Raw genomic sequence first — 27,522 nt, forward strand, 5'->3', positions numbered from 1 at the left:
AACATAGAATTGTTTTCACTTGCCATTGGTACTTTCCAGTGCTAGTTTTCTAGAAAAATAAGTGCCAGAACTCACCATGAATGCCTCTCTTGTTCTCTTATTTTTTTAAATGTGTTTTTATTAAAGATTTCTTGGTTTACGAAAGTATGTACAATATCTCTTTTTTCAAGTTACATTTTCTACAGATCAGTTTCATTTGTTGAGGCATTAGTGTTACATTAGGAAGGGGGAAAGAGGTGGAGGGGTGAGGGGTGAGTGGGGGTGGGGAAAGGGTGGCGATTTTCTATTTTACTTAATGTATGTGTGGGGTTTTGTGCCAGAGTCGCTTGTGCGGGTTCTCTTTGCTGTTTGCTTGTGTTCCTTTGGTGGTGAGAGAAGTTGGGGTTGGCCTGGGGTGTGGTTGTTTGTTTGTGATTGGCTGTGTTGAACTTTGTTTTCATGTGTGAGTGGGGTGGGTGGGTGTTTTGGATCAGGTTAGCCATACTGATTTGTACGCTGTTGGCGAATTCTTGTTGTTGCCTTGTTGGGCTGTGTATGTGATAAAAGGGAGCCATACTGGGGTGAAGGCGTCTTCTTCTATTTGTTCCTGTGTCAGTTTCAGTTTATTGGTTAATTTTTCTAGTAAGGCTGTTTCCCATACTATTTGGTACCATTGGTCCATGCTTAATCTTGACTGGTCTCTCCAGTCTCTGGTTATGATGTTTCTGGCTGTTGAGAGTAGGTGGGTTATGAGTTCTTTGTGATGTGAGTGGGCTCTTGTTCTCGTATAATGGCAATGGCACCCATCTGCAAGGTGCTGGAACTGAGTTCCAGTGAGTTCCAGCTGAACAAAGCCCTGGTGCTTTCTAAATATATGCTGCAAAGTGTGTCTTAAAAACCCTGAAATGGTCATCTGTTCTATTATATCTTCTGGGTGATCAAACCACATTCTCTATGATTTAGCATTGCTGCTTTATAATAAGGCAATATATTGAGAAATGTCAATCCTCCTTCATTTACTTCTTTAGACAATGTGCTCGCATTCCTTGTGCTCTATTTCCTCTCCACGCAGAACCAATTATTAATTTTTGCCAGGTCTTCATAATTAAGATGGGTACTTCCAATGGTATATTAAATAACAGAAATGGAATTTTAGGCAGTACATTCATTTTAACAAGCAACATTGTGTTAGTCTTCTAAATTTGGAGTTATGCATATTCCTAGATTATGAACTGTAGGGTTTCGGTACAGAACATTTATTCACAATACAGATTATCCCCCAAACTCATTCCCTCTCACCCACGAAAGCATTATATAAATATTTGTGTTCAATGCAGTCAAATGCTTTTTCTGTGACTATAAATAAAATCTTGCTGGCTCTTTAGTGTGATTTGTAAAATAAATTAGATGCAGCAGTCCCTATGTTTGTTGAGATATATTGTCCCCTAGGAAGTTGTGTTTGATATCTTGAAATGTATTTACCCATTGCCTTATTTAACTGATTAGCCAACACACTAGACACTCTGCAACTCCCTGCCTGGATAAATATAAAATAATAACTATTTTGTATGCTATTATTATATTTCAGAACATTCATGAATTAGATGGAGAAGAGAGGGATGGTGATGACAAATAAGGATAATGCTTCAGACTTGAAGTTGTCTGTTTCAGTGCAATATTCATACAGATCCAGAACTTGACTAACTTTAGAGCAAGATCAGTTGTGCAGACTTTGAGCTCTGCAAGTTTCATTCTTATGAACCCTACCCCACTAAAAACACAAATATTATGTTAAGGGGAATGTGAGTTGAGTGGTTAGCTGAGTGTTTGACTTACATTATCCCTAGTATATCCCATTTTACAAATCCCAATGGGCCAGTGTGCCTGGCTGTTAACAAGGTTGGTGATTTGAACCCACCCAGGGATGGATGTGGGAAGGATTCTTGCATTGCAGGGGGTTAGATTAGATGGCCCTTGGGGTCCCTTCCAACTCTACAATTCTATGATTCTATTATCTACATTGACAAGGTATGAACTGGTGGTGGCTAATCAAGAAGAGATTCTGGGGGCAATAACAGCTCAATTGAAACATAAAAGCTGTTTTTAAAAATAGGGACAAATGCTAAGCTAAGTTTGATGATGCAGGAATAAAATTGCTGGTTCCGTAATGCCCTTTATGTTAATCTCTATCGCAGCCACATTTTGCATTCTGGGCACCTCCTCTTAAAAAGACTGTCCTAGAGCCGAAAAGGGGCAGGAAATGGCAATCCAAAGGATGGCTGTGTTTTGGAGGCCCTTTGATTCAAGGAAAGGCTACATTCTTCAGAGCCTTTGGTTTAGTTTAGAGAAAAAAGTGAATAAAGAGTGGGGTGTGTGTGTGACAAAGATTTATAAAATGATGCCTGATATGTAAGGAGACTACCCCTCAAGCTTCAGGAGAGAGAAAATAATTTGTATGATGTGTAACAGAAATCACTGTCCTAAGGGAATAGCAGTGACTGTGATGACCACTAATACTGAGATGACTTTAGAAGAGGAGCAGGCAAACCCATGGAGCTGATGGAGGAAAAGCCTCTCTAAATGAAACCTATGTTTTGCCAGTTGTATTGGATATTCTCTCTCTCAGTGTGTGAGAATCATTTATTCCAGAAACAGAGAAGTTTCAAGCAGCAACAGAAAGCTGAGATTGTTTCATCTATGCAAGGGCATTTTCTGTGGGAACTGTTTTTTGGACATGTGCATTGTGACAGGAAGTACTGATAACACTTCTGTGAAACTTGTTGTGTGTCTCTTGTGATGAGAGAAGCAGAGAGAGTGTCTTGGACTCTTGTTGGACTCTAAGCATGCCTTGACCACCACAGTGGTGAATGTCTGTATATATTTGCTACCGATATGCTTTTATGCCTGTCAAGTAAACTTCTACATTTGGCTGAATATTTATGGCATCCATGAGTGTTTATTACCAACTGTGTGTACCTTCAACCCAAAAGACACTTCCAAGGATGGAGCTGCATTGAGATGTAACTCTGCTGAGTATGGATACTGGCTCACATGCACAGCGAAGGTGATGCCGGACCCAGTCCTTCTCAATCACCCATCAGAGGTTGATAGATTGAGGTGGGAGGTGGCTGCAGGAAAGGGCTGTTCTTTCATGTCCCCAACCTGTGGCCTTCAAAGCTGTTTTTAAGGATTAGCGAGAAAGTCAGTGCTTTAGGGGAAAACTCCTTTGCTGAGCACCACCCAGCTTGAGGAGGAATCAGGCCTTCCCTCTCTCCATTACATCCTGTTCAAAGCATACAGGTAGTTAATATTCCATTAACAAGATCATTACAAGCACCGAACAGGAATATTTCTTTTCCTTTAAAGAAGCGAAACCCGCTCCTAAGTGTGATGGAACTGCTGAATAAGCACTTTTTGCTGATTTATGTTCATAACATTTTGATTTATAAGGAACACCTCAATTTGAGGAAGACTTTAAAAGCTACTGGCTTAATAATGATTTCTGTTAATGGGCAAAACAGCACTTTTTAGCAACTGCCAAAGGTTACTTACTTGTTAAAAAGTACACTTGTGTCCATTAATGGAGATGACAGTTCTGTGTGGGGCCACCAGAGGCAGGGTGGGAGGGGGAGGGCATTCCAAGGGAGCTTTTGTGCGGTTTTGGAAGGTGATAAATGGAACTGGTGTGGATGACGTCTTACCAGCTTCTCCTTTCCAATGGTCAAAGGGGTCCATTAGGGTAGAAAATCTCACCATGTCCCAATATAACAGAGCTTAATGGGTGCCAAAAGGAAGATGAAGGGGGAGATGTATTCAGCATCCTTATCAGAGGCAGCATTCAGAGACTCTTTGCCACTTTCCAGATTCCCTGTGCAAAGCATTTCCTGACATTTCAAGGGAATGGATAAGACACCAGCCCTGATAACAAGCTACAACTTCTCTCCGTGAGCAGGCCCAAAGCCTTATTTATAGTGAGAAATTAATCAGGTGAGTTTGAATGGCATGGACAAACCCAGGTGTGTGTGGGGTGTGTGTGTGTGTGTAAAGGTTAAAGGTAAAGGACCCCTGGACGGTTAAGTCCAGTCAAAGGCGACTATGGGGTGTGGTGCTCATCTTGGTTTCAGGCCGAGGAAGCAAGCGTTTGTCCACAGACAGCTTTCCAGGTCATGTAGCCAGCATGACTAAACTGCTTCTGGCACAACAGGACACCGTGACGGAAACCAGAGCACACAGAAAAGACGTTTACCTTCCCGCCACAGTAGTACCTATTTATCTACTTGCACTGATGTGCTTTCGAGTTGCTAGGTTGGCAGGAGCTGGGACAGAGCAACGGGAGATCACCCTGTCACAGGGATTCGAACTGCCGACCTTCTGGTCAGCAAACCCAAGAGGCTCAGTGGTTTAGACCACAGCGCCACCCGCATCCCTGTGTGTGATGTGTGCGCACATGTATGCTGATGGAGCATGTCCCAGCCGAATCTCTAGAGTATGAGCTGGATCCATCCTTCCAGCTGGCCATCTCTTTCATGCACTACGGGTTCTACATGGAAGGCATGTGAAATCCCCTGATAAGATCCATTGACGTCATGATGGAGATGCAGAACTCCTGCCAATATTTGGGGCTGAGTGGACATTGCACACAGAGGGGCTCAAAAGGTTGTTTGGCCATGTGGCACCTCAAATACCACCCCAAATGGCCAGCACCAAGGAATCCTGGCCCCTGGAAGCAGAACTCTCAGGTCAGAGTCCAGACCAGGACATTTGTCTCAGAGCCCACATAGAAATAGTCCTCCCCAAGGATACCTGCTCCAGGTGGGAGGGAGAGAGGGAGAGAGCAACCCCATTGGGTTTAGGAGGGAGCAAAGGTCTTTGAGCACAGGCAGACACAGCTTGGACCATGACTTGTTGCAACACACAAGGGAATCCACTGCCTTTGCTTCCAAGGGATCCTGGCCAGCTAGAATCTGCATGACCATCGCTAGCAGGACGAACGGCTTCCCTGCCTAGATGCTGATCCCACTAGGAGAGGGTCCCTCATTGCATTTCGCCCACTAAAAACTTCAGCCTGCTCCCCTCGCCCCCCCTTGCCCCCACCAGCTGCTCCAGCTCCAGCTCCATATATTATTCATTACAATCAAATATGACACAGTGGTGGCTCCATAAACTTGCTTTTCATATCAGAATTGCTTTTATTGAGTAACACACACTGGAGCCCCCCAGCTTCCCGCAGCCTGGGCTGAAATGAGCAGCTCTCTCATTGTAATAATGCGCTTCTGTCATCTCCTTATTATCAGCATGATAAAAGATGAAATATTCACAGATGCTGCCCTCCTAACCTGATCACAGCTTGATATTTGAGCTTTGGAAATGAGTTTTATAAGCTTTAATATACTCCTTGGCGGAGTGACCCCTGAAATTAAACATTATTACAGAGCGGATATTTAAAAAGCTGGGGCCGCAAATTACATCAAAATGAAAATATTAAGGCATATTACGACTCTACCAAGTGGAGCCTCGCTGGCTCGGGAGCAGCGGATGCCGTGAAACTCAGCGGGCTGGTGCCAAAAACATCAGGGGGAGAAAAAATAGCAGCAGCTGCATTTTGACTTCAGGGATGATCTTGCCTGGGCAAAACGAAATTATGGGAATGTTTCCCCCCTAAAGGCTGGTTTTCCAAGGGGAGAAACCACATTAGCCCCTGCTTCTTCTAACTCAGGCCTCTTTCACGCATGGCTTCAGATGCTCCTTTCTTTTTCCCAAGCACAAATAAAATAAATACTTATCTATAATGAAACCAAAGAGCTTTGCAAGGGAAGGAAAAGCAAACAGCCTTACAAGGAGCATTTGGATCCAGGTGATGATGGATGGGCTCTTGCCAACCCTCCAGCAAGCGGCCACACCCCACATGAGAAGGGGAAGGAGGGAGGGGGCAGTTGCAGGCGCTGGAAAATAAAGTCCCACTCTATGCATGTTTATTGGGACGCGGGTGGTGCTGTGGGTAAAACCTCAGCGCCTAGGACTTGCTGATCGCATGGTCAGCGGTTCAAATCCCCGTGGCAGAGTGCGCTCCCGTCATTTGGTCCCAGCGCCTGCCAACCTAGCAGTTCGAAAGCACCTCCGGGTGCAAGTAGATAAATAGGGACCGCTTACTAGCAGGATGGTAAACGGCGTTCCGTGTGCTGCGCTGGCTCGCCAGATGCAGCTTGTCACGCTGGCCACGTGACCCGGAAGTGTCTGCAGACAGCGCTGGCTCCTGGCCTATAGAGTGAGATGAGCGCACAATCCTAGAGTCTGTCAAGACTGGCCCGTACGGGCAGGGGTACCTTTACCTTTACCTTACCTATGCATGTTTAGAAAGTGGAGTCCCCACAACCTGCCACCTGCACAAAAAATTCTGAGCTTGGCAATAGATCCTGAGTGAGACAGACAGACAGAGAGAGACCTAGTGTGGTGCAGTGGTGAAAAGTGTCAGACTAACACCTGGGAGACCAGAGTTCAAATCCTCACTCAGCCATTCATTGCCTCTCAGCCTAACCTACCTCACAGGGTTGTTGTGGGGGTTAAATGAGGAGGGGGGAAATCATGCACGTCACCTTGAGCTCCCTTGGAGAAAAGATGGAATATAAATGCAACAAACAAACAGGTGTTGCGTGGAATACGCACTTTTTTATTACCATGGGGGGGGGGAATCTACATTGAATGTTGTTAGAGGTCGTATTTTGAGTCTTAAATTTTGAAAGAAAAAAAACTTGAAACCAAGGGGCCTTCACTGTACATATATTTGCATTTTCAACATTAAATCTCACCTTTCCATTCAGCTGCAGTTCTCAAAGCAGCTTAGAAATTATATCTAACCCTGCCCCTAGATAAACAAATGCAAAAGGGATACAGGACAGATTGTGGCTGTCCTCCTCCTCCTCCTCCCCCTCCTCCCTGGATGACCCCTACCTACCTCGATTGCAGATATAGAGGAGGCCAGCCCATACCTGCCAGACTGCCAGGCCCCCAACAGGCAAAAGACACAGGCAAGGAGGCAGCAGCAGCAGCAGCAGCAGCAGCAGCAGGCAGAGGGACATTCCCATGGAGGAGGAGAACCTGTCAAAACAGGCACTCTGGTTAGGAGGCTGCTGGTTCGAACTCCCTATGCCCAAAGGGCACTGAGGCGAAGGAACCATTTTTACTCACCGCCAGTGGAAGAAAGACCAGGAAGTAGAGGCATCAAAGAAAGGTCTTATTGTTGCTGTTTGCAAAGCAACCAGAGACAGGAGCTCAGGAGACCACAGGCTTCACACCATCGGCCAGACATTTGACCTATCCCTCCTGTGTGTTCATGGAATAAAGACACATGGGCAGCAGCAATAAGCAATGGGATTCCAAGCAGGCACAGACCTGCTCACCTAGTGACATTCCTCCCTTCCCTGGTAAAGGTAAAGGGACCCCTGACAATTAAGTCCAGTTGCGAATGACTCTGGGGTTCCGGCGCTCATCTCGCTTTATTGGCCAAGGGAGCTGACGTTTGTCCACAGACAGCTTCTGGGTCATGTGGCCAGCATGACTAAACCGGTTCTGGCGAACCAGAGCAGCGCACAGAAATGCCGTTTACCTGCCTGCCAGAGCGGTACCTATTTATCTACTTGCACTTTGACGTGCTTTTGAACTGCTAGGTTGGCAGGAGCAGGGACCGAACAATGGGAGCTCACCCTGTCGCAGGGATTCGAACCACTGACCTTCTGATCGGCAAGCCCTAGGCTCTGTGGTTTAGACCACAGCACCACCTGTGTCCCATCCCTTCCCTGGTAGCCAAGGGTAATTTGAAAGGAGGTTGACCCATCAAGTTGTAGAGAAAGAGGGACAAACACCAGGCCATGTTATACATGTTAGCCATGCCCTGCTGTTGGCTGGAAATGTCTGGGGCTGGAGGATGTTCCTGAGACCCCACTGGTCTCTGAGGAGGAGCCAATCCTGCACTAGAGCCAGGAGCACACATTGGCACTGCCATTCAGAGCCGTGCTAGAATGACTCTTGGGATTCCTTCCGACTCTACAATTCTATAATTCTGGGTCACTCACCACCATATCGTCCTCTGTGGGGATGGAAGGCAAAAATATTTGGGCTTCTAGATGCCATCAAACCTCCAGTGAAAAATATGAAATTAAATATGAAAGAAGAGAGTGAGGGGGAAAGCCCTCCAACACACACACATGCTTGCATGTGCACACACCTTTCTTCGATTCAAGGAATTTAATGATAGATGCACGATCAGAAACTTCCCACCAGCAACCACATTGTTGGCCCAGCATCAAACCTGGGATGGAGAAGCAAGTCCAGAGCACAAAAGGAAAACACGCACAGAGTCCTGAAGTGGGGTACCTGAGATTTCTTTCCAGGCCCTTCATTGTCGTGAGTCCTCCATCCTCTCTGGAGCCCTGCAATTCCAGAGTTGCTGGGATGCCTGTGGTTTCCAGTCTCTTGCCGCATTGCTATCTTGAGGCATCACCAAATCACTGTGATTGTAATAGTCCCTCGGCTGATACAGCCAAAGCCCTTCCTAAATTGAGCACAGCAGGAGTAAGTCCAGCAACCTCATAACTAGGGGAAATGATTGCAAATCAGAATTCATATATGTTCCTGTCTCAGTGGGTTCTCTTATCCCCCTTGGAGGAAGCAATCATCTCTTTCAGATTTCTGTTTGCCCTTTCACTCAGATGCCTTTGGAGATAATGCAGGGAAGATGGTCATTGGCAGCGGCAGCCTGTGTGTGCCTCAGACGCAGCTCACAAACCCAATCTTGGCCCCTTCCCTATCTTAGGATTCAGAAGCTCCACAGGCTCATCTTCAAAACAAGCATAATTTTACAGGATTTAGCAACCGGAAGCCTGCTTTGTGACTTGAAGCCTCCCAGATTGCCATGGTCTTCAAATCCTGCAGGACTAACTGGAGTCTGGGGAAGGGCTGTGGGGGCCTCCAGACACACCATGTAGGCATCCAGATTAGTAGATATTCATAGATATTGTGATGGTGCATTCAGATCCCAAAGAAGAGGAACAGTACTTGAGAATCAACACAACTATGAGTTCTACGGTGTCCTGAAGCCTAACCCGGCTAATTGTGGGATCTGTCATTCAAAGATATTTGAAAAGTTTAACAAACAAACAAGCAGCAGGCAAGCATGCTAGGAAGCTTTGTCATTCACCACCAACCACCAACCACCAATTGGTGCTGTAACACTTATGCAACTGCCCAACATTCACAATCTTAGAATTATTATGCTAACCGTAAGAGGGGCAGAAGAGCTGCATTCTCCCAGGGAAAAGGTTTGGTGCTATTTTATTTTATTTTTAAATGCATTTTGATTAGAATTTCATTCAATACATTAAAAAAGCACAACAAAAACAAATGGGAGAGGACAGGAGATTTGGCAGGTACAGGAGAGGAGCGAAATAGTTTGGCTTGGCCAGCAAAACGTGAATATACGAGAGAGAGTGCTAAAGTTGGCCCCTCTCAGCAATGTAAAGCCCTTGCCAAGGCGCTGCTTATGCCCATTCTGATTTCAACCTCCATTAGTCGAAACATAAAGTGGAATTTTACAACTTTCTGCCAGGGCTTTGTAGTTGAACCCTGTCTCTCTTGGCATGCCTAGACCTGAAGTGAAGCAGTTAACCTGGATCTTCTTCACTCTTTTAGAGAAGGAGGTGACATTTCTAAGGTGATCACCAGTGAATTTTTAATTAGCTTCCCAGAATCATAAAGTTGCCAAGCTGAATAATGAAGTCATATTTTGAAGTCATATTCCCTGCAAACTATAAATACAAGTTCACTAATGGAGTCCATCAGGCACGATGATGCATAAAGATGAACATCGTAGAAATCTGTGTCTGAGCATGATAAGTATAAGAAGCCAGCTGGAGTCTTCTTCTCTTGGTGCCCCAAATACCACAAGATTGGCAACAGGTGAACCTCCCTGGAAAGCAGTGGCAACCAGAGTGCAGCTGAACAGGTTTAACCTTGTGCATCTGGAGGGGTGGACCACCAGCCCAACAATACCTCCATCTTGTCTGAATTGAGTCTCAGTTTGCTCACCTTCTTCCACTGCACTAGTTCAGGACAGCCACAGCTGGAGAAAAGAGGGATAAAGCTGGGTGTCATCCATGTACTGGTGACACTGCAGACCATGTCTCTGGGTGACATCTCCCAATGGCTTCACATAAATATTAAGCATCATGGGAGAAAGAACAAAACCTGTGCGGAACCCTAAAGATCCCAAGGGATCTTCAAGAACAGGGGTGGGGAACCTCTGGGCCCTCAGCCTAACTAGGCTCACCAGGCCATCTTGGCCAAGCCATGCACACCTGTGTGGCAGGTAAAGTTGTGGTCAGGGCAAAAATACAGCCTGTGGAGCCTTTGCAAGACACTTTGAAGCCCCGACTGTCACCTGAGTGTCAGGGCATCAAAGCACAGCCTATGGCTCTCTGCATGCACTGAGGATCAGCTGATAGCTGGTGCTTGAAGAGAGCCCTGCACATCCAAAGCCCTGTCAGTCAGCTGGGGTTAGCTCTGCAGCACATTACTGTATGCCATGTATGCTCCCTCCAGCATTTTGAGCACTTTCTGAGCATGCACGAAAGGAAGTGCTTTGAATGCAAACTGTAATCTCTGCCGAGGAGAAAACACTCTGGTTTTAGTAGAATTTTCTCTTCTGCAGAGACTTCAAAGCGGCTCCCTGTAACCTGCCTTTTTGAAAGTCAGCTGATTGGCACTGAATGCACATCTTCAAAGGAGGTGTCAATCATGTGATGTCATCATGGCCATGTGGCAGTGGCAGCTGAGAAGAAGACTCATTTTGCAGCTTGCGTTGCATCCTCTAGTAGCCAGCCGGCAGAGTTATTTCAGACAGTTCGGAGGTTACGAACCCCCCTGTGGGGACCGGCCTCTGGCACATTCATAGACCTGAAGATTCGAGGGCAAAGTCATGACTTCTGAGTGACCTTGACTCTGCAATTGTTGCAGTTTCAGATAAAGAACCCAGTGCTGCTCAATATCAAGAAAATAAAGTGTTGCACCCACAAGCACAAAACAACCCCTCTGCAGTGCCACAACTTAATGGTGTAACATTGGAAAGTGTCAATCACTTTTCCTACCTGGGCAGTTATCTTTCCACAAGGGCCGACATTGATGCCAAAATCCAGCATCGCCTGATCTCTGCGAGTGCAGCTTTCTCCTGATTGAAATGCAGAGTGTTTGAGGACAAGGACATTTGCAAGGAAACCAAAATGCTTGTTTACAAAGCTATTGTACTACCAACTTTACTGTACGATTGTGAAACATGGACCAGTTATAAACGCCATCTCCAGCTCCTCAAAAGAGTCCATCAACTGTGTCTCTGAAAATTTTTACACATCACTTGGGAAGACAGGCAAACTAATGCCAGTGTATGGGAAGAAACAAAGATTACCAGTGTCGAAACAATGATTCTTTAACATCAACTTTGTTGGACTGGTCATGTTGTGTGGATGCCTGATTATCATCTTCGAAAGCAACTGCTGTATTCCCAGTTTAAGAATGGAAAGCAAAATACCAGTGGACAACAAATGAGGTTTAAAGATGCTCTCAAGGCAAATCTAAAAAACAGTAGAATAAGTACTGATAATGGGAAACACTGGCCTGCAAGCACTCCAACTGGAGAACAGCCTTTACCAAAGGTGTCATGGACTTTGAAGAAGCATGAACTCAGGGAGAAAAGGAGAAACGAGCTAAGAGCTAAAAGACAAGTTTGACAAACCCTCACTGTGATCAACTCCCGCCCGGAAACCTACGTCCCCACTGTGGAAGGACATGTGGATCCAGAGTTGGCCTCCACACTCACTTACAGACTCACTGTTAAAACCGTGTTCCTGGAAGACAATCTTACTCGGCTATGAGTGATGAAGAAGAAGGAGAAGAAGAAGAAGAAGAAGAAGAAGAAGAAGAAGAAGAAGAAGAAGAAGAAGAAGAAGAAGAAGAAGAAGAAGAAGAAAGAAAGAAGAGCTCTTGGTCACTAGACCTGCTGCTGTAAGTTTACCTTCAGAATGTAATTATTTTTGAAGAAAATATCATTGAAATCCTGATAGGATGTTGGGCTGCCTCTCTCTCTCTCTCTCTCTCTCTCTCTCTCTCTCTCTCTCTCTCTCTCTCTCTCTCTCTCTGAAAGGCAGAAAAGAAATGCAAAAAGCAAAAAAGGGGAATGCTTTCCCCTCCCTTGCCCCCAGACAAACAGTTAGCATCATCTGATGAGGCCAAGAAGGAGGAGACAGCATGTGATTGGAGGAGGAGAAGAGGGAGGGGACCAGGCCCCCCCCTGAAAGATAGCCTGTGCCCAGGGCCCCCCAGAAATATTGCATTACATTTCAAAGGCAGATGATAAATTCCAGATAATAAACACACCTTAGGTTTTATCTCTTGAATTCTGTTAATTCTCTCATAGGATTAGCTCTCAGAAATGTATATACTAATACCCTTATCTGGAAATATTCAAACCATGGTGAATTTTCTGAGTACATCTATTTTCTAATTTCAGAATACACAATCCTATTATTTCTTTTAATAAAGTTTTTATATCTGAGCAGTTTATTCTTTCTCCACATTCTAAAGGCTTGATCAGAATCTAAATGCTTCAGTACAGATGTAAAGCAGAATATATTGGGCTTAGTAATAGTTCATAACAATGCCATATCTTTAGCCAATTTGAGATTAGATAGCACAAAGCCAGTAAAAAACAAAACCCTATCAATACTTTTTCTGCAAAGTAATTTATGTAACTGAGATCTTACCAAGACTCTCCCAAACTACTATAGGCAGAGTCAGGATCCAGCTCGTGCAGGACCACCAACCCATTTAGGCCATTTGCGATGTGTTACAGATTCTGCTTTGGGGCCTGCCAGGCCTTCCCTCCCTTCTCCATCCTGCAGGACTTTTGCTTTAACCTTTGGCTTGGTCTTATTATGGATATATTTCAACATGAGCTGCTTCTGCTTCTTAATTTACTGTTTTTTTAAATTTTAATTGGTAAAGTATGAAAAAGAGAGTTTAGTTTTGGCAACAGTACCATTTTAATCATGGAAATTCTTCCTGAAAAGGAGCAAAATAATTCCCACCATTATTTTATCAAAGTATCAAAATACCTATAAAGAGATTCATAATTGTTTGGGTCTAAGTCATTTGTTTGTTTGCTCTTGTAATTCCCAGATATCACCCCTTAAAAGTGTCTTGCATCGTTTGCTTCATTCCCCAAACTCCTGTTCCTTTTCCTTATTCACTTTGAACCCACCAGTCATGCATATTCTGCTCATTGTGGTTCTCCTGCTGTCGGAGTCTGCTATGGCTGAGGCCATTTGCTCTTAGTTTGCTTATTTCGCAATGTTAGCAGAGCAGATGCTCCACACAGTTCAAACACTGTTGATTGTCCAGTTGTGAAAGCCATTAATTCATCCATTCACAGCTCCTTTAAGGGAGGAGAGTTCCTTATAAAGGAGGCTCCATACAAGTCCAGAGAGTCCATTTGTTAGCCAGAGTTCACTGTAAAAGAACAAGCCATCTCCTTGTGTCAACGGAAAGGTCTGCTAGCCTGGCCTTGACCATTGACATTTGTTTGAAAGTCTGCAGTGTCCCAGTTATTAATGTATTTTCCAGAGAAATATCCTCTTGCAACGGCACCATCAGGATCGACAGATTTCTTGTGCGAAAAGCTTTCATGGGCTTCACTAGGTGCACAATACATTACAAGGATTACACATGGATTTTGTGTGTGTTGGGGGTTGTAGGGATTGTGAACAGTAAGGTCAGAAGGAAATGAAGTGCAGAAAGTACCTTTATAGTTACATAATTAACAGTGACCAATCACAAAAGATATTTACACAGACCTTTGAAACATGAATTTCCTTTTAACCAACCAGTATTTATGGATGATTCTCTTGCAACTTTTTCCTGGTGTACAGTGCCTTGCTGTCTTTGTTTACAAATTGGTAGTTCTGTAGGAATAAATGCAATGCTTGTTGGTGATAATACAGACAGTTAACATTTAGCTAGTTACCACATGTATTGTTCTTAGAAAATGAAGCTTTGTCCTTAATTGTACTTTGGGCTGGAGCCAAAGGAGGTTTACTAGACAGATGACATCAGGTCTCAGGGACGCTGGTCTCTCCTCCCTGAAGAGAGGCTCCAAGTAGCCATCCCTCCAGCTTCCTTCCCAAAATCCTCAGGAGGACAAGTGATGCCATGCTGTTATTTGCTGTTGTTCTGAGGAGGGTTCCCAGGGATGTAGGAAGTGGCCTTATACTGAGAACATTTGTCCATGTAGCTCAGAATTGTCTACACTGACTGCCAGTGGCTCTTTGGTCTTAGCCAGCTCTCCCTGGAAATGCCGCTGGGGCTCAACCTGGGATTCATGATAGCTAAAAGGAAGTACTTCATTATGTAGTTAAACGATGGCACTTGCTCCCACAGGAGGCAGTGATGGCTACCAACTTGAATGGCTTGAAAAGAGGATCAGGCAGATTCATGGCAAAGAGGGCTAGTGATGGCTACGGACCATGATCAGGCATCCCCAAACTCGGCCCTCCAGATGTTTTGGGACTACAATTCCCATCACCCCTGACCACTGGTCCTGTTAGCTAGGGATGATGGGAGTTGTAGTCCCAAGACATCTGGAGGGCTGAGTTTGGGGATGCCTGTTTATATCCACAGTTAGAGGCGGCAATGCTTCTGAATACCAGTTGGTGGAAACCACAAGAGGAGAGAGTGCTCTTGTGCTCAGATCCTTCTCATCTGGCCAACAACTGTGAGAATGGGATGCTAGACTAGAAGGGCCATTGGTCTGTTCTAGCAGGGTCGTCTTATGTTCTAATGTTCTTCTGCATGCAAATAAGATATACCACTGAACTTGTACGGCCCTTTCCCTGTATGGGTGAAGCAGCTGCCCTCATAGATAGCAGCTCCATTGCAAGCCTCCTCCTTCATCCATCCAACACCCCATTCCCTCCCTCCCTCTCTCCCTCCTTATGTGGTGGCTATGGAGATTCACACAGACAGGCATCTCCCTTTTTAGCTCCCCCACCACCACAAGGACTCTGGTATTAAGGCCTTTTGCACCTGTCAGGTAGAATTTGCTCTGACTGTCCCAGGGGCAGGTGGGGCCTGTCTGAGGGACGGAGGTGTCTTGGCCCTCCTCAGGACAAGCGCAAGGAGGTGGAGGTTTCATTCCCAGCCTGCCTGGGCTGTGACTCCTGCCTTCCTGCCTGCCTCCCGCCTCAGTTCTCGTCTCTGCCCTGAAGTCAGCAGTTGCTCCGTTGGCTTCTGCGGATGGAGAGAGGGCCCTTTATTGAATATTCAAACTTATTCAAGGAGGGGAATGGAATGTCTAATTAATCTCTAAGAAGCCATCCGAGTGTCTGCTGCTGGTTCCCCTGGCAGTCTTCCTCATGTGGAATAGCCACCAGAAGCCCAGGGAAAAGGAGCTCAGCACCAGCAAGTCGCAAAGTTGAGTTTCAAAAGTAGGACTCCGGCTTATTTTTAGCAGATTGACTGCCTCCAAGTATGATTCACCAGCCCTCGTTTTCAGTGGAGGAAAAATCTGGGTTTGAGAAATGTTCTTATTTTGGAGGAAACAACACCTCTGTGGCTGCACAAAAAAGACTTGGGCCCTGCGGAGAGGGATTCTGCGTCGTGTTCCCCAAGGATTAGACTCTTCCTTAGCAAAATAATTGGTAGAGCTAACAAATGGGGACTTGCATAATGCATCCCCTTCTCTACCCCACCCCACAATAGCCAGCGCCCCAATAACTCAAACTAAAATCATTCCAGCAATTGCTTGCCCCCAAATATGCAAGCTCTAATCACCCTATATGTTGGTATCAATTTATTAATACGCATTCTGCCTTTCTCTTGTAAAAGAGATCTGAAGCTTATTAAATGAAGCCAAGGTGTTCCTTCTGCTTCACAGGAAAGAGAAGCGACTCCACTTTGTGGAGATACCCCATATCCTCCCCTGAATGTGGCAAGGGAAAAGGAGGAGAGCTTTCCTCGCCAAACTTGTCCAAATGAAGCACTGCAAGGAGTCATTTCTGGATGAAAGACTTCTATTACATCTTTCATTATTATTATTTTTTCAAAATCAGGATGGTTTACAACACAAAGGTGGTACATTTAAAGCACATTGCTTTCCCCCAAAGAATTCTGAGAACTGAAGTTCACCTCTCACAGAGCTAGAGTTCCTAGCACCATTAAAAAAATACAGTTTGTTAGGAAAGGAATTGAAGACAAAGCTGAAAGTATCATATTGCCAATATACAAATCTGCAGTATAGCTGCGTTTGGAATACTGTCCTTGCCCGGCTGCATCTCCATGCTCTGTGTGTGCTGATAACTACCGTAGGTGGAATTTTGTTGTTACTGGGAGTTGTACCCCAGTGTGGGTCAGTGTGGGCCCCATTGGTGGGATACAACCCTTGCCCTAGTGTAGCTCAAGCAGAAGTGAACTGAAACTGCCCTTTACAGTCAAATCAAGAAACTGGACAAACATGGGTTTGGTTGCAAAAAGTTTAAAAAAGCATCCTTCAAAACAGGGAATTAAAGAGACACATAGAGGGTTGAATGTGGGCGGGGAGGGGGAGGGGGAGGGGGAGGATCTGCCCAACGAATTGAGTGGCTATTTTCTATCATTCAAGCTGCCACTCTTCATTATACTCAGCGGGACATGACAGCATCATTTCTTGACTCCAAATGGCCTCTGGCCAAACTGGCCTCAGATCAAACTCAGCATGAATCACAGCAGCAGCAGCACTGAGGAAATGCTTCCAGCCGCAAAGAGTGACACTGTGGCCTTCACATTCAGATGATGGGGACACAAGCACACGAGGGCAGGGGGTTGGTTCATAAAACGGGTGACATTCCAAGCAGCCTCTGCCCTGTGTGGCATTTGTTGAAAGACGCCAAGCGCAGGAAGTGCGAGGCCCTGTTGGGCCTGCAAAGCCCTGGTTCCTCAAGGAGGCACCTTCCCTCATTCGCCTCCTCTGGGGCTCAGCTGATGGCACCAAGCAGATTCCCCAAATACCCTGCTAGTCCCCACTGGGTGCTTCTATGTCCTCCTTATCCACATGGAGCAGTCTCCATGTGGGCTTAGCCGTTAACTTCATTCAATCCAGGCACACAAGGAGTCAGGGCTGGCCCAATACACTTTGGTGCCTGAGGTGAAACACAAAACGGCATCTCCCTCTGTAATGGTTTGGAGTTACTTGTGCGTAAGCCGACCCCGTTTGGGCGCTTGGTTGCCTGGTTAAACCCTTCGGACTGCACAGCCCATCTCCGCGTGGCTGCCTCAGTCACTGGCAGAATCTGTCTGTGGGCGTTTCTTAAACCTCTGCCAGCATAAAAGCTGTTTGACACCTAATCGTCTCCGCCTCTCATTGCGCGGGAGTCTCCTGCGCAGGGTGGGCGTGGGTAGCGGAGTGCCTGGGCTCTCTTCACTGACTTCCAGGGAAGAATCCCGGAGCCCTTCCACCTCCTCTTCCCATTGCTCTCCTGGACTCTTGGTGTTACGCGTATTTCCTTCCCCTACCACCAAGCTGAGTCTCCCCCTTGTGCTAGGACCTTCACCTGCAGAATCGGAGACCCTCTCCTTCTCTCGTGTCTCTGATGTCAGTTCCCTGACACCCTCCTTGTTGGGGAAGAAGGGGTGAGTGAAGATCTGCATCAGGAACACAGGGGGTATAAAGATCTGCACTGGGATCTGTTGTCCCTGTGGATCCTGCCACCTGAGGCAGATGCCTCACCTCATGGGTGGGCCAGCCTTGGCAGGAGTAAATCATGCATATAGGCCAACTTCATGCACCTGAATATGTTGGCTTTTTGTTTGACTTGTTTGTTTGTTTTACTGCAGCTTGTTTTGGGAAGATACCCCTTGCTCTCACCTGCAGGGTTACCCACTGGGTTGAATGCTTGGAGAGATGCTCTTCAAAGAAGCTTTGAGGACATTTGCATCTGGATTGCTTAGGCTACCTTCCTCCACCCGAGTGAAAGCTTGGCAGGAAAGTTTCATTGACAGGAAAGTTATGGCTTTGGCGCAGCACAGCAAGCAAGTGCTTCCGGGGTGCTCATTTCCTGCAACCTTGGGGGACATACCTGACGTTTCAATGCTCTGTTGTCAGCCTTACACTTTGCGTAAGAGCCTTGCGGTCACCACACCAAGGGCCTTTTGCACAAGTTTGTTGCAGGAATGAAGCAACCCTCAAGCATCCTCAAAATGAAGCTGGCCCATCTGGGTGCATCTCCATGGCTGGGTGAGCCACAAAGGTTAAGGAGATCTAAACATCTTATAAACTTCATTTTTGGGCTGTCTCTGTATGCCCCCCCCCCCCCGTTAAAAGCCTTCATATATTTTTTTACATTGTACAGCCTTGAAAGTCAAAATAAGAAGCCTAAAAGTTCTATATTATTCTAGATTCACAAAAGCCCCAGCTCTCAGGACTTTCTGTCGTGGGAACGACACCCATTTGTCTTCTAGAGGTGCTGGGAAGTCCACACTCTTGAAGATAAGGCCCTTTCTCCCCCACACAAAGACAAAAAAAGAATGAAACTTTAGCATCAAGTTACAAAATGCTTTGGTTTTTGCAGGCAAAGTGCGCAGCAGGGACTCTCTGCAGGGATCAGACAGGAGAGCCCAAGAAGGGCTGCAGAGGAAGCCTCGAAGGGAGCTTCAGCTCAACTTGGGTCAAGAGTAATTATCACTTCTGCACGGCAACGGAAGCTTCCAGCGATCCCACTGTGGGTTCAGGTTAATTGTGGGCTCTCAGCTGAAATGCAAACACTTTTCTCTTTAGAAGGTGTAGCTGTGTTTCCCCCCGCCAAGCAAAGGTCACCGCAACCCAGAAATGAAATTGGCAGTTTCCATCCTTTGGCTGGTGGAGATTTGTGGCAGAAGTGGCAGAAGTGGCTGCTGGGAGAACAGCTGGGCCCCATCGCAGGAGCTGCCTCTGCTCCTCTAGGGCTCTGCCAGCCTGAACATGCAGCCCACAGGGAAGCAAGGCAGGGGAGAGATGAGGGCGAACAAAACTCTTGTGCTGTGGATTCAGACCCAGATGCCCATCCTGAGGGCTCTGATCAGGCTCAAGCCTGCTTGAGACTAGAGGAAGGGAGAATACCTCAGAGGGGAAGGAAGTTCTCCTGGCTGAGTTTCTTTCCACAAGAGTTTAATGCTCCATTCCCATCTGAATGGCCCGAGCAGTCAGCCTGAATAACTGACCCTTGACCCTTCCATGCAGGGATGTTGGAAAACTCTGATGAAGGCAGGACTGGGTATGTGTGGGAATTGTCAATGGTCACTCATTCATCCCATGTCCAGAATGGAGAGAATACAACCAGTTATCACAGTTGCTGTTGTTTTCAGTCATCAATAAGTAACTCTTGACTCTTGGATTGTTTTACACAGAGAACGAGGGCCATCGGGGATAGGTCTGGGGATTGGTTTTTGTTCTTCTCTTCTATATAAGGGACAACATCCTTGATAACCAGCAGTCTCTCAAGTTCCTATGTGGAGAGGCCACGTGGGGCTCATTGAAAGTGCGGTAATGCATGGGGCATTAGGATGAGAGCAGAGTTCACTGGTGGACACTTTCCTTGCTTCTGCACTGTGCTTTGCTTAGTATCAGCTTGTAACTGAAAGAATTGTGTGTGTTCGCCAGCAAATGGAAGAGGGAGACAATACCTACAAAAGATGACTGGCTTTACAAATTAAGCAAATTTATAGAAATGGCAAAGCTAACTGCAAATTTGAATGCAGTCAAATCAAAAACTTAGACAAGAATGGCAATATTTTGAAGAATATATGGATAAACACTGTTCAAAAAAAAACATGCTGATATGCTTAGATGAAAGGAGCAAAGTGGAACAGAAACCATTAATAAGTCATGTCATAAAGAGATCAAAATATAAAACTTAATAGATTGCAATGTTTTATACCAAACTCAAAATATATGGTAGTCGAGGTGTGGTGGAGGGAAGCGGTAGGGCGTGGTGATGGGTAGTCATGGGGGTGGGAATGATTTTTGTTTGTGTAAATAGTAATTTATTTTTGTCTATCTATGTATTTCCTTTTCTTTCTTTCCTTTTCTTTCTGTAACATTAAAATTCAATAAAAATGTTTTAAATTTAAATTTGAATTTTAAATTTAAAACAATTGTGTGTGGTTATATTTGTTCTTTGCAATGTTTAATGAAACTAATAAAAATTCTTTAAAAAAGAAAATGTAATCAGTGCCTTATGCTGCCTCCATTTGCATTTTGTTTCCTTTGCATTGCTTTGAAATAACATCATGATAACTTAGTTACATAAAATTGTGCCATAGCAGATGGCAAAGAGAATAACGTCATTTTGTCAGAAGCCGAACTGTAGTGCAACAGAAACAGTTCTGTGGGCAGTGAACAGAGTAAGGAACAGAAATCCATGCATCCCGACATTGCTCCTCCCAGGCCACAAAGCAAGCCACTTGGGGGACATCTCCCATCCTGCCTTGGCTCTGCTGCAATCAGAACATGGTTTGAAAATGGGCCTAAAGTCAGGCCAGATGTACCTGGTTTCATACTGGCACCTTAGCCATAAAGACTGTCAAGTGCTGCTTGCCCAGGTAACTTGAGATTCCTGGCCGTACTAATCTTTCATATTTTAGGCTCAGCAGACTAACCAAGGGAGGTTCAGCCATCCCTTGAGTCTCCTCTTCCACTGCATCCTAATGAACACAGCATGGCCTTAAAAATACTAGGTGAGCCTACTGAATCAGCTGCACTTCTCTCCTCCTGTGGTTTCCAGCAAGCACAATCCACAAAGTCTAATTCCTGGCACAGGAAGGAAAAGGTTCAGATGAAATCTTACTTCTGAGTGTGCCATGGAGCAAAGGGGGAAAGATTTGAGCAACGTGCAGGGATGCAGCAGGAGGGTTGCATGCATCCGACTGCTGGGGGTTTATTCTCATATTGCCTTTGAAACTGAGGGTTAAGCAGTGGGTGTCTGTATAAGGAAAGGAGCCACCTCTCTAATCAGGAATAAAGGCACAAGATTGTAAGCGGATCAAAGGGCAGCAGCTTCATTAACATAACAAGATCTGTAACATGCGTCAAGGGATGTTAGCGACCAGCTCATGACCCTTCAGTGCGGGGGTCCCTGAACTTCAGATGAGAGCTGAGGAAATACTTCTGCTGTCTCTCTGGTAGACATCCACCTGGTTCTGAGCACCAGGTGTGCCTCCATGCCAATCATACTTGAAGTGTGTAGGAGAGAGTGTGGAACCGCATCAACAGAAGTACAGTGGTACCTCGCAAGACGAATGCCTTGCAAGACAAAAAACTCGCTAGATGAAAGGGGTTTTTGTTTTTTGAGCTGCTTCGCAAGACGATTTTCCCTATGGGCTTGCTTCGCAAGACGGAAATGTCTTGCAAGTTTGTTTCCTTTTTCTTAACACCGTTAATACAGTTGCGACTTGACTTCGAGGAGCAACTCATAGAACGCGGTGTGGTAGCCTTTTTTGAGGTTTTTAAAGACTTTGGTGATTTTTGAAGCTTTTCCAAAACTTTCCTGACACCGTGCTTCGCAAGACGACAAAAATCGCAAGACGACAAAACTCGCGGAACGAATTATTTTCGTCTTGCGAGGCACCACTGTATAGTGTTCAGATCAAGGGAAGTAATAGTCCTGCTCTATTCTGCCTTTGTCAGACCACACCTGGAGTACTGTGTCCAGTTATAGGCACCACAATTTACGAAGAATATTGACAAGTTGGAATGTACACAGAGGAGGGTGACCAGGGGTCTGGGAAGCAAGCCTTATGAGGAATGGTTGAGGCAGTTGGGTATGTACCCTGGAAAAGAGGAGCCTGAGAGGAGATATGATAGCCATCTTCAACTATCTAAAGGGCTGTCACATTGTAGGGCCCCGGATGGTAAGAGCTGTATATTCCCAGTCCAGACAGACCATTCAGGAGGGACCACAGTGATGGCTTTCAAGGTCTGGGGAAATCAGCAGGGTCACGCTCCATGGCCCTCTTTCCTCCTGGCCAAAATGGTCAAAGCAGGAAAGTTCTTGAGCCAAGAGAAAGATCACCACCACCAAAAACCCTTGATCTACTCTTCAAGGAAAGCTACACAGGGCCTCTTTTTCTAGCAAAGGTAACCCGATGTGGGCAGCCAAGCCAGCCCAGTGCCTGAGTGCTGGTCAGCCAGCTGGGGAGGTGGGGATGTGCAGGATGCAGCAGAGGTAGACTTTGTGGTTTGTTTGTTTGTTTGTTTCCACTTCTTTCAATCTAGGACAAGGAGGGCTGCACAAGGGCCCCAATGTGAGCTGACAGTTCTGAAGAGATGACAGGAAATGGTTTCCAGGGGACTCCTTTGGCCACGGAGACTCTGGGAGACGATGTGCGGAACCAGGGAGTGCTTGAGCTGTGGAAGATTTTGCCTCAAAAAAACTTGTCCAATTTCATTTTTTAAATCCTTCCAATGGAGGTGAAACGGCCTTGTATCTGTGGATTATTTTACCCCAGGAGGGTTTTGTAACAGACATCAAAACAGATGAGTTGTGACAGACACATCCTGAAGTCTCCAGTCGAGTGGCTCACACTCGGCGGCACCCAGTGACCACCCCGGTTGTGAGGCAGGAGGTTCAGACAATGCCTCTGATGCTGCAGGAAGACCATCTAGCTGGAGTCTGTGATCAGAACAGATCATTCCACTGCAAGAGCTCCCCCTTCATTTCATCAGGTTAAAAATAGGGACCAAGGGATGTTACGGGAGGTTTCTTAAGGGGAAAACAAACAAAGCAACAACCTTTTGCCTCGAAACCCAAACTGGGCAGGTGGCCTCACCTCTTCATCTTGTGTTAGCATTCCACCTGTCTCCTCTTTTGCTTCAGACTGACCTTAAGCTGCAACTTTTTAGCTCTGGCCATTTCAGTTCTCCTTGTCCTTTTCTCTGTAGGGAAATGGCATCTCCTCCTTCTACCCCCCCCTTTCCCCCACGTCTCCTTCTGAGTGTGAATCTGTCTTGATGTTCCTTTTGGCCCTTGTGGAACTGTTCCCTCTTCAGGCAACATGCATATCATTTCTTCTTCCTGGAAGAAGTTGGTCAGAGAAACTCCGTCCAACTTCTCAATGGCTTCCTTCCACTTTGTAAGGAGTCAGAGGATGTGGGCTGGTTGACTACATGGTTTCCTCTAGGGAAGTTCCAATATTTGAGGCTTTTAGGGGGCTGCTAAAAATAGTTCATTGCCCCCTCAGAACTGAAGAGAGGTGGATTTCCACTAGTTTTCCAGTACTGAGTGGACTCTATAATGCTTGTGATTTTTACAATGGCAAAAGTGGACCAGCCTTCTGTAGCATTCAGGCAAGCTGACCCACCTACTACTAGCCTTGGGTGAGAGGACATATGTTCACACACACACATGCCCCACCACAAAGTCCATTTATGGGACCATGTCAAAGAACTTCTATGGACCGTTAAAGCCCTTCAGAGCTTGGGGATCTCTCTTCAGGTGCACCTACCTGGACCTTGAGATCTGCACAGGAACCTCTTCTCTGGGTATCTCTGCTAGGTAAGGTGTGGCCTTTCCAGCCCCATAGCTGTAGAACCTCTCCTCCAGGAGGCTTCCTGACAGCCCCCTTCATTATTCTGGTGCTGAGTGAAGAAGACCTTTTGGTTTTAGGCTGAAGCTTGTCTCTCTCTCTCTCTCTCTCTCTCTCTCTCTCTCTCTCTCTCTCTCTGCTCTTTGATCCTTTTTTAATTATGTGTTTTATTGACTGTGGATTTTAATTTATGGCAGATGGACATCAATGGGAGCAGGTTCAGAGGAGGGCAGTAGAGATGGTCAGAAGAGGGGTTCAGCCTGGAGGGGGCAATGATAGAAGAGAAGATGGGAGAGAAAGGCAAATTGTGTTTGCACATTAGGAGAAACTTAGTGAAGTGAAGAGCAGATCAATAATGGGAGGAATTGCCTGGGTGGGGGAATCTCCTTTGTTGTGTGTTGTGGAGGGAGGGTTATCAAGCAGTGGCTGGGGACCTAGCCCTTGTGTGGCATGAGTTATTGAGAGCTTGGGCTAGGTTAGGGACTCTGGACATGTTTTTAAGGGTGTGCCTGGGTGCTCCAAGCAGTCAGGATATGATTAATATTGCCAACTCTTCACGTGCATTTTTTGACATCTGCTTTGTTAATGGGCAAATATCACATTAATTATTGTTGAAATAAATTACACATTACCTACTATAATAAGAGGGGGGAAGTCTGAGAACTAGGAATGAATCAATGTAGAAATTATAGAGCATGTGTTTTTGTGAACCTCATCAGCTGATAAAACTCACCCACCTTATCCACCTCAGAGGACTGTTGTAACCTCCTGCCCCAGCCTTCACTACAGTAGTCAACTTTTCTGCCATCTTTATTTGTTTGGGAGGGGGATCAGCTCCTTGCTAATACTGAGGGGGCATTAGCCTCCTCTGCCCCCACCATTCCAGGACCAAGTGGCCCATCAGGCTCCCCCCTCGCACACACACTGCCGCCGCCCCAGCTCTGTGATTCTGTGGCCAGGGAGGCATGGCAAGGAAGGTCCCATTTTGTCTCCTGCTCAAATCACTGACATGCCACAATGGAGGAATATTTTTGTTCTGCGCTCAGCACCTTCCCGTTCCAGAGCAGGCAATTCCTCTCTTCCAGAGCTTCCGGAGGCCACTTAATATGCAGCGGAGAAAACAGTGCTACAAAGAAAATAAGATAAGGTGGGAATGTTGAATATTCATTTTTCATGGTTAGAGGGTATTTTTCCTATGGTTCAGTTATTCAAATTAGCTTTGGTTTGTAACTGTCATTTAAACAACAAAGACTTAAAGGAACCTTGCAGGATAATCCCAGCTCCGAATGAAACATCCAGACAAAATCCAAAATGGAGCACAACAAGGGCGACCTTTTCACAAAAGAATTGGAGGATGATGAAGAGGAGGGTGAAATATGAGGGCCGCTTTGTTGCCTACAATATCAGGTGTTCTCCTTGGCAAAGGGGGATGCTGTACGGTTTGGAAATGAAAAGCAACTTGTACAGCATTTAAACCTGGTTTATTTATTCTCCCTTTCCTAACACAATTGGGCCTGGAAAGTCTTTTTGGAAGGTTTCTGCTTTAAATACAGTACCATACATTCAAGTTGTTAAGGATCTCATGTGGAGGCAGCTTAAGTGAACTTTGTTTTCATGCTACGGAAGGACACGTCCTGAAGAAAATACTCTTCTTCCTTGCATAGGGAAATAGAAGAGGCATCTCTCTCCCTGCTGCTGCACCAGTATAGAGCTTCAGTTGCAAGCAAAGCTGTGTCACTTGGAGCGGGGGCAGGCTCAGGGTTCCCTCCAACACCTCTCTGATGAAAATAGGGACATCCTCATTTTCATCAGGACATTCCGGCAGGACATTCCGGCATCAAGCAGGACATTCCGGCATCAAATCAGAAACCGGGATGGCTTCTGCAAATCCGGGACTGTCCCTGAAAAATAGAGACCCTTGGAGGGTCTGTAATATGCTGGGGCTGGCATCCACATTTAACTGATTTGCTCCCTCCCTACCAGGACATTAGAGGAGCTCCTTGTTCCAAGACTCTGATCCTGCTAGGGCTGTAGAGCCCCTATTGGGTACTTTTGAGCAGGGCTATTTTTCTAGAAAAAGAGGTGCCAGAACTCACCACGAACTCCTCCCTTGTTCTTTTATAATGGCAATGGCATGAGAGGTGCTGGGACTGAGTTTTGGGGGGGAAGCCCTGCTTTTGAGGAACCTCCAACATAGCACACACTGGGGTGATGATGTGCACCTTTCTGATGAAGCCTATGATATTTTCTTGGGAAATCTGCAACATGGCGTTCTGCATTGCTTTGCTCCGTGATGGGGCAGAGGTCAGTCCCCTCTCCATGGCAGATAGAGTGCAGGTGTAGTGAAATCGGAGTAGAAGGAAAAACTGGTGAGCACCTTGAAGCACCTTCTGGGAGATGAAGGGGTGCTTCCTCACACCTGCCCACCAGTGCCCCAAGGTCGAGGGTCGGGTACAGGAGCCCTGCTGTACAGGAGCAGCGCTGAAAAGAAAGGTCTAGAAGGAAGGAGTTGCCTGCTTTGAGGCCCTGAGCCATGGGGGCTCACCCAAGAAATCTGGGGCTGAGGATCCCATGCCCCAGATTCATAGGAGCTCTCAGTGCTTTCATCCAGTGCACATAACAGTTTTGGCCAAATCCTTTAGGATTTTTCTAATGCCTCTTGTTGCCAATTTCAAACCCAGCCCCCTGTCTTCCATTTGTGGGGTGTGAGTGCAAGCTGTTGTTGAATTGTGAAGAGGTGGACATTTTCCAAAGGCCATCTCCTCTCCCTTTTCTCTGCAGTCTCCTGGTGTCCGCCCCACCCCCAGCCGGTGAGTTTGCTGCTGATTTCTTACCGAAGGAGGAGAGAGACCGGCTTCTTCACAGCCTCCCCTTCCCAGAACATCTGAGCTCCCATAAATTATCCCGTCTGTGCCGGGTGTCATGCCACCTGACTCTGGTGACACTGTTTAACATACAACAAAGCTGACGTGGAAACAAAGGACCTCCAAGACTCTGCAGCAGCCCTCGAGGTCACTTTGTTCCTTTTGAGACACCACCAGGACACCCTTGAAAGGAGAGGGAGCCCTGCCAGGAGATTTTCCCCTCCGCTCAGGCTGGCTGCATAGGAGGCCTCTGCTGCTGCTCCTGGCATTAATGAACTAAGGGGTCCCTGGCTGGAGTTCCCACTGGGATCAGGGCCAGTTTAGCCAAGCTTCCTCTTGCTTAAATCACACAGCTCCCCACTTCCCTGCCATCATTTCTTCTGTTTAAGTTAGATCCTTCCTCCCCCATCCCCTGCACCTCTGGTGCTTCACCTCTGCCCCTCTGCTTTGAAGTGCAGCCTCAGATACACATAATAACAGTAACAATAACAATAATTTATTATTTATACCCTGCCCATCTGGCCGGGCCTCCCCAGCCACTCTGGGCGGCTCCCAACAGAATATTAAAAACATGATAAAACACCAAACATTAAAAACTTCCCTAAACAGGGCTTCTAAAAGTCAGATAGTTATTTATTTTCTTGACATCTGATGGGAGGGCATTTCACAGGGTGGGCGGCACTACCGAGAAGGCCCTCTTCCTGGTTCCCTGTAACCTCGCTTCTCGCAGGGAGGGAACCGCCATAAGGCCCTTGGTGCTGGACCTCAGTGTCCAGGCTGAATGATGGCAGTGGAGATGGGCTGAAGCCGTTTAGGGCTTTAAAGGCCAGCATCAACACTTTTAATTGTGCTCAGAAACATACTGCGACACAATGTAGATATTTCAGGACCGGTGTTATATGGTCTCGGCAGGCACTCCCAGTCACTAGTCTAGCTGCCGCATTCTGGATTAGTTGCAGTTTTGGGGTCACCTTCAAAGGTAGCCCTATGTAGAGTGCATTGCAGTAGTCCAAGTGGGAGATAACTAGAGCATGCACCACTCTGGAGA

Source organism: Podarcis muralis, chromosome 7 (assembly GCF_964188315.1).
Source record: "Podarcis muralis chromosome 7, rPodMur119.hap1.1, whole genome shotgun sequence".
Taxonomy (NCBI): domain Eukaryota; kingdom Metazoa; phylum Chordata; class Lepidosauria; order Squamata; family Lacertidae; genus Podarcis; species Podarcis muralis.